General features: G+C 37.5%; 1 long non-coding RNA gene across 1 annotated transcript; it reads left to right on the top strand.

Moving 5' to 3' along the window:
• The first annotated feature begins 5429 nt into the window (after positions 1 to 5429).
• On the top strand, positions 5430 to 6846 carry LOC113280834. The gene is made up of 3 exons (XR_003325757.1): positions 5430 to 5487; positions 5588 to 5629; positions 6772 to 6846. It is a non-coding gene; the product is annotated as an uncharacterized LOC113280834 (long non-coding RNA).
• Positions 6847 to 7301: the final 455 nt, after the last annotated feature.

The following is a 7301-nucleotide window of genomic DNA, read 5'->3' as shown; positions in this document are numbered from 1 at the left end:
TCATCAACCAGTTCAACTCATTTCTACTCATATTTCTTCCCCCATTCAGTGCTACAACGCACTTCCCACATCCCCAAAAGTATTTCATACAACATCTTTGGACAGAAGAATTTTCATTTGCATGCAAGGAAATATTTTCAAATAGCCGACCATCTTTTATTTTGATGTCAAACTAGTATGACTAAGGTGAGGTACCATTCATAGCATAACATCCTAGGAAAATCGAGGATTACATGTAGATTTGTATCTCTACATTGGTTAAAAATGAAATCTTCTTGTGTTGTTTGAATCAAACCATATCTTCTTAGTCATTTAATTGAGCCATATCTTTGTAGTTATTGCCTACTGGTGTCTCCAAATCCGTATCTTTGCAGTACTGGTGTCTGCAAATAAGTATAAGCGATAGACAAGTGAAGGATAAAGAGTTTCATAGGACAAATAAACAAAGAAACACCGAATTTTCCGGGAAAGGGTGCTTCAGATTGAGATATGATTGTGTATCTTTTTTCTTGTATATTATTGTGCTTGCTTCGACTAAGACAACCATAGTGTAACAGCAAATAGTTGTCTAGTATACGAATATATTAGATTTTGATTGTGCAATAATAATAATCTATAGGTCACGCATAAATGACTATGACAATGAGATCGTGCACTTTGGGTCAATGCCCACGTCACCTTTTAAGTATTAAATGATTTCCAACTTAGATATAAGAACTAATCCCGTAACGCTGCTAATAGGGTACCAAGTTGCTTGGGTATGTAACAAAGAGCATATAGGACAAAATATAAATTGGTAAGGGGTTGGTATACTCCCTAATAATTTGGTACCCCTATTAGTAATCTTGATCTATTTCAATCTTGGTCTATTTGTATCTGATGATTTGGGGTCTGATTGGGGCTCGGTATCGAGTCAAATGTAATATTCCTTCCGTTTTCAAAAAGAAATACTTTAATTTTTTCATTTTTACATAAAAATAAGTTAAAATGAAAAAGTGAAAATATCTCTCTTTTAAAAAAGGAGGTAGTATCCTTTGTTTTCTCATATGGATGTCTGGTCTGAGGTCAGGTTCTCTCGTATATTTGACGCGACACTATTTGAATTAGGTACTCTTTTTGTAACATTTAACTTTTTAGAAAAGAAGTTGCTTAAACTCCCAACTGGAGTTCGGAATGCAGTCTTGTTAGTATCATGCTCGCACATCTTGATTTGGTTGTAACCAATGTAACCGTCCATATACGAAAACATGCCATAACCATGAACTTTTAGAACATCATCATTATCGTGTGAATTCCTTGAAGTGCGCCTTTGGTATTTCTTTTGGAAAATTTCCAGGGTTTCAAGAAACTGCAAAAAGAACAAAGTTGATCCAGTCAAAACACAAGCCATTACCACCATGCCTACTCTGCGCGGATTGTGAAAGAGCTCCAAAGCTTTATGGGAAATGTGAACTACATCCGATGTTTCATTCATGGGTTCACCAACTTATTTCTTCATTTACTCCTTTACTGAAGAAAGGAGCAAATTTTGTCTAGACGGGTATCCAACAAGAAGCCTTTCAGAAAATCCAAAAAATATTATTATCACCTGCCGTCATGAAATCTCCAGTGCAAGGACGACGGTTGATACTCTACACTGCTTCCAATGATGTCATTGTCGGAGCTCTCCTTTCTCAAGAGGATGGTGAAGGTATCGAATGCCTGATCTACTATTTCAGTAGTACGTTGAGGGATGCTGAACTCCAATACCCTAAAGCTGAAAACGCGTGCTTAGTATTAGTTCATGCAATCCAGAAGTTTATACATTACTTGTTATCGAATAGAGTCACACTGGTTGCTAAAGTTGATCCTATAAAATTTCTACTACCAAAACCAGCTTTGATAGGAAGATCCGTGAAGTGGTTACTCCAAGTATCAGAGTTTGACATAACATGTGTCTCATCTAAGGCGATCAAGGGTCAAGAAGTTTCAGACTTACTCGCCGCCTTTCCAGGGGAAGATGTTATACTGCTACATGATGACATACTGGGTGAGTTTCCAGAAATCTCGACTATTAAAGAAAAAATGTGGTTTTGTACTTTAATGGGTTTGATACTCCTAGCAACGATACTGGAGGAGCGGACATAGCATTAGTATCGCCAGCCGGCGAAGTCTTCTCACATTCATTCAAACTGGACTTCCAATGCACCAACAACTCGGCGAAATACGACGCCTTCTTATTAGGGTTATCATTGGTTAAGAAGGCAGGAGAGATGCATTTGTAAATAAGGGGAGACTCAAAGTTGTTATTCAACCAAATGATTGCTCCATCCAGGGATGAAGCACAACGGTTATTAGGACATCTTGATGATGCCACAATCATTCATACCGGTCGTACCAATAACAGACATGCTGACTACCTAGTAACTCTTGCTTCAAAATTATAATTTGAAGAATCAGAGAAAGTTATTACTGTACAAAGAAGTTATGTGTCATCTACCTGGATTACTCAAGCAAGTGACTGGAGAACACCTTTATTCGGGAGTTGAACAGTTCCCTCCCAGAAGGAAAAATCATTCTCAAAAAATTGAAGAACTTTTTCCTGCTCCATGGAGCATTATATTTCCGAAACCCTGATGGGTCTTTGTAATGAAGAGGTGCGGGAAAAACTCAATCGCGTCCATGATGAAAAATGTGGACAAACGTTGGTAGTGGTACTTTACAGGCGGCTCCAAAGGCTTGGATATTATTGGCCCTCCATGAAAACTCAAGTAAGATTGTTGTAAGGATCCTGTTCCAACTGCCAGACACCTCCACATCAACTGGAAGCTCTGACGATCCACCATACTGGGGACTAGAGAGAGCTTTACATCAAATACCTTCGTGACAATGATCTACCATCAGATAAAAAATGAATCTTTCAATCTAACTCAAAAGGCTAAGCGGTTTGTCTTTCAGGATGAAATCTTATATCCTAAAGGCTTCGGAGGAAACCTACTAAGATGCTTGGACGAATATGAAATCTCGACACTCGCGAGAGAGATGCATGAAGAAGAGCACCAAGGGAAAATGAAGTTATTTCTTCATATTCACGAGAAATATTATTGGCCAACTATGGAAGACGATGCATCTGCCTATGTCCAAAAGTGTCATCAACGCCAAGTTCATGGTAATCTCCTTCATACTCCCCGTCTCCCAATACGTTCTGTGAGTATTCCATAGATTTTCTACAGCTGGGGACTAGACATAATCGGAAAATCAACCCATCTTCGTCGAAGCAGCATGAGTACATTGTCATGACACTGAATACTTCACCAAATGGGTTGAAGCCATACCTCTTCGAAGCACCACCAGAACCACGATTATATCGATCCTTCATAAAGGAATATATCATATGCATATTTGGTGTTCCTAAACACATCATTACAAATAGTGGAACTCCTTTTGACAACTGACATGTGAAAGAATTGCTTCAAGGATATGGTATTAAACAAATTTTCTCTACACCATATTATCCCTAAGGGAATGGACAATCATAGAGTACCAGCAAGATTTTGATCTGGATTCTCAGTCGGACGGTTCATGACAACCCATGGACGTGGCAAGAACAATTACCCATGGCTTTGTGGTCCTATGAAACTGTACCAATAAGATCGATTGGAACTTCACCATATTTCCTCGTCTATGGTGTTGATGCCATTCATCCAACCGAGATCAAGAATCCTTCATCCAGTATAATGGGACGAAGCCAAAGTGTCTAACTCAAGAATTGCTGAATTGTACATGCTCGAGTCACGGAGAGCCAAAGTGGAGAAATATGTGGAATCTTATAAACAAAGGATTTACAGAGCATACAACAAAACGGTAAGACCTCGAACATTTCAAGTAGGAGATTTGGTACTAAAAACATCAAAACACATTCAACAAGACATTTCTGTTCCAAAGTTTTCTCCGAAAAGCGAAGGAACATATGTGTTCATTAAGGCAATACCTAGTTGATATTACGAGATCTTAGATTTTGATGGAGGAGTGCAAGGGACGATAATCAACGACGACAATTACTTCAATTTCAAAATATAATTTTTATTCCTTCAAAGAGCAATTTCATACGAAAATGCTCAAGCGTCCATCCAAACCTCGAAACATATTTGATGAATCTAAGAGAAAAGTTTCCTCCATCAATACCATGATCAATCATTCTACTTTATTCAAAACAAAGCCTAAACCTACACAAGAAACAACCTTGAACTCTCATCTAGAGCAGGCCATCTAGCAACAAATAATTTCTATTGAATACCATTTTGAGCCTCTTCTGGGAGTTTTCGGTTTCCGCCCTCAAGTCTTGAATGGCCTTGTCAATCCTCGTCGACTTTAGGGATAACGCTTTCTCCTCCTCCATGGTGGCATTTGAAGAGGAAATCATGTTAGCGACGATGGACGCCCAATCAATCTTGATGTTCTCAAGGCGACGAGGGATCCATCCCACATTGAATCTCAAGATATCACAATTCGATATCATATCGTTCCACCTGTAGAGCTCTTTGTTCTTCACGTCTATCAGATTCTTCTTATGCATTTCAACGATAATTAGCAATATCTCGGAAATTGTGGTCACGAGGGTTAGTGAAAAATTTATCCACACTTCAGTAGTAGCAATGTGGTCGTATTTATTCCAAATTTTGGTGTAGAGAGAGGCATAACACTTAGGCACGACGAAACCACCAATGACTTGACTATCCCGACAAGAGTACTTCATAGGAATATCAAAGGGAAGTCCAGCAGTCCGATATTCATGAACAGAAATGCCAAGATCCACATCTGTGAAGTTGAACGAGAGATTGGTAGTCCCACGGTCGGCGTTTTCATCATCGTCAACCACCATCGCAGATTTTCCATTATGTTTCTTCCCAGCATTAATATGAACATCAACCTGCAATGACAAGATGTTCAAGTTTAACAAAGATTCGGAGAAGCATTCAAGTAACTCTATGTTCAAAAAAAAAACAAAAAAACTCACTATTGTTCCAGCTACAGCCGTGTGAGCATAGTTGAAGCTAGGGGTGCACATACCCTACCCATATCCGCCAACCCTACCCTACCCGCCCGTGTTTTAACCGTATCCTATCCTACCCACTATTTGGCGGATAGGGTAACGGGTAAAGATTTTCTTAACCGCCGTTAGATGGGTAGGGTGACGGATAAATCTCGAAATTATCCTACCCTACCCGCCTACCCGTCTGATACTGAAAAGACAAAGTAACCCTTGTATTGTTTTCTCCTCCTGCCTATTTTTTTGTTATTTTAAAACATAATAGGGGTAAATTACAAAGTAAATGGATTTTCCTCAACAAACAAAATGTCTTACTGCGTTTCTTTTGTGAAATAAACTTTTCGTTATCAAAAAATTTGGTTGCAGTATTCTCCTTCAACCATTTTTCCTCTACCTTACTCGATCTCATGTTCATCTTTCAGGGTCTCGTTTAAAACCCTTTAATCGGTTGGTTCAAGGTAAGATCCAACTGCAAAGTTGATTCTGTTTCATTTTATTTTTTTTCGTTAAATTGATTGAAAAAATATTAGGGTTTTTACTGTTTCATGCATGTGGCAGGATACGACCTCGAGTTGAAGTACAATTCCAAATTCATCAAAGGTTGGTTTCTTTCTGATTCGAAGTTAATTGCGAAGTTATTTGAAGTAATTTCTAGGTTTTTCTAAATTGATGTTGGGATTTACTAAAAGTTGATTTTAATTTAGTTAGTGATCTTCTAATGTTATCAAAAACGGCTATCACGTAATCCCCAATTATGAGTAAGCTTATGATTCTGGGATTGAGGGGTTACTTTTTAACTAATTAGACTACTACTGATCATATAAGATGTCTACTGATCATATTGTATCTTACTCTTTCTAGTAATTACTTATGGATCCTTTGAAATAGTGGTTGATGAGTAAAACTGTTAAAGGTCATTCATGGTATGATGTGAAGGTAATATGTCATAAGGTTCTTATGATATTAGTTTTCACATGCTGGTTGCTTCGTTTTCTTTTGGAATGTAAATCATCTTTCTTCTTTCTGTTAATAGATTCATTGTATGCTATGATTCAGTAACTAGGATCTTGTAGTGTTCGTTTCTATTCCACATATTATGTCAGTTCGGTGTTGTGTATAAAATGTGGTGATTTCGTCTTTTTTTAGAAGAATAAAACCCTTTCAAGTTTCTGTGCTTGTTGTGGCAACTGGTCTAGTAGTACTTGGAGTGGGTTTGTCTTCTTTCACTCAATTGGTGATTCTTATCATACTAGTTTTACCATGGTTAACCTTGTAGAGTTTCTAGGTTATAATGGGACTCACTGTGCTTTCATTGTCTTTTGCTCATTGTACCTTTGGGTTGCAAGAGAATAAGGTCCTGAAATTATTGGGGTTTATTATCCGTCCACTTTTAAGTTGCTGCTATCATTACTACAACTCTTGATTGGATTAGTACACACTGATATTCTCTATTACTACTTTCGTTGATTAGTACAAACCTAGATTTTCTATTTTATATCAGTAACTGATTTTGAAATTTTTATGAAAAACCCTATACTACTGAAATAGAACGTGGGAATTAGGATTTCTCTGTATTCTTTTGCTTGGGTTTGTTTGCTTTGTTATATAAAACCCTCTTTGCTTCATCTATTTGATTATACTTTGTTTTCCATAATGTAAGTGTTTTGAATTAGATTGCTATATGGCTGCCCTGATTTATTGTGTATTAACTCTTTGCTTCATCTATTTGATTATGCATACAGATATTTCTTAAGAGAAACGATGCTGGTGACCATTTTCCCTCACTTGCAATCTGCTTAGGCTTTGAACTATTAAGTACCGTTATCAGGTTTGGTTCCCTCCCTTATAGACACATTTCTTGATCTGTATCTTTGATAATTTTAGATGAATTTTCCTGTCTTTGCTTCTAGTTGTCCGTTGTTTAACATGTATGATATATGGTCAACTGTTGTTCAAGTAAATCAACTGACTTAAGTGTAGCTTATGGAACCTTTTGTCTTATAAAACAATTCTTAACATAGCTCAATAAATGAATTTAGAGAACAAAAAGTAGGTTTGTTCTATTACAGATTGTTTCAGGGAGCAGAGCTTATACCTTTTCTCTAGCTGCAGTATTCTTTACTGGTTGCAGAAGTGACTAGTGAGGAAGCATGGTTGAGATTACATAATTGATGTCAACGAGACCTCCTATTCCCTCTCAAGATTCATATCAATCTGTGCAACAAAGGGTCAGTGTTGTTATATCTCCGCCACCTCCACCTCCACCATCTTC

Source organism: Papaver somniferum, chromosome 5, assembly GCF_003573695.1.
Source record: "Papaver somniferum cultivar HN1 chromosome 5, ASM357369v1, whole genome shotgun sequence".
Classification (NCBI taxonomy): Eukaryota; Viridiplantae; Streptophyta; class Magnoliopsida; order Ranunculales; family Papaveraceae; genus Papaver; species Papaver somniferum.
This window is presented reverse-complemented; position numbering and strand designations above follow the sequence as displayed.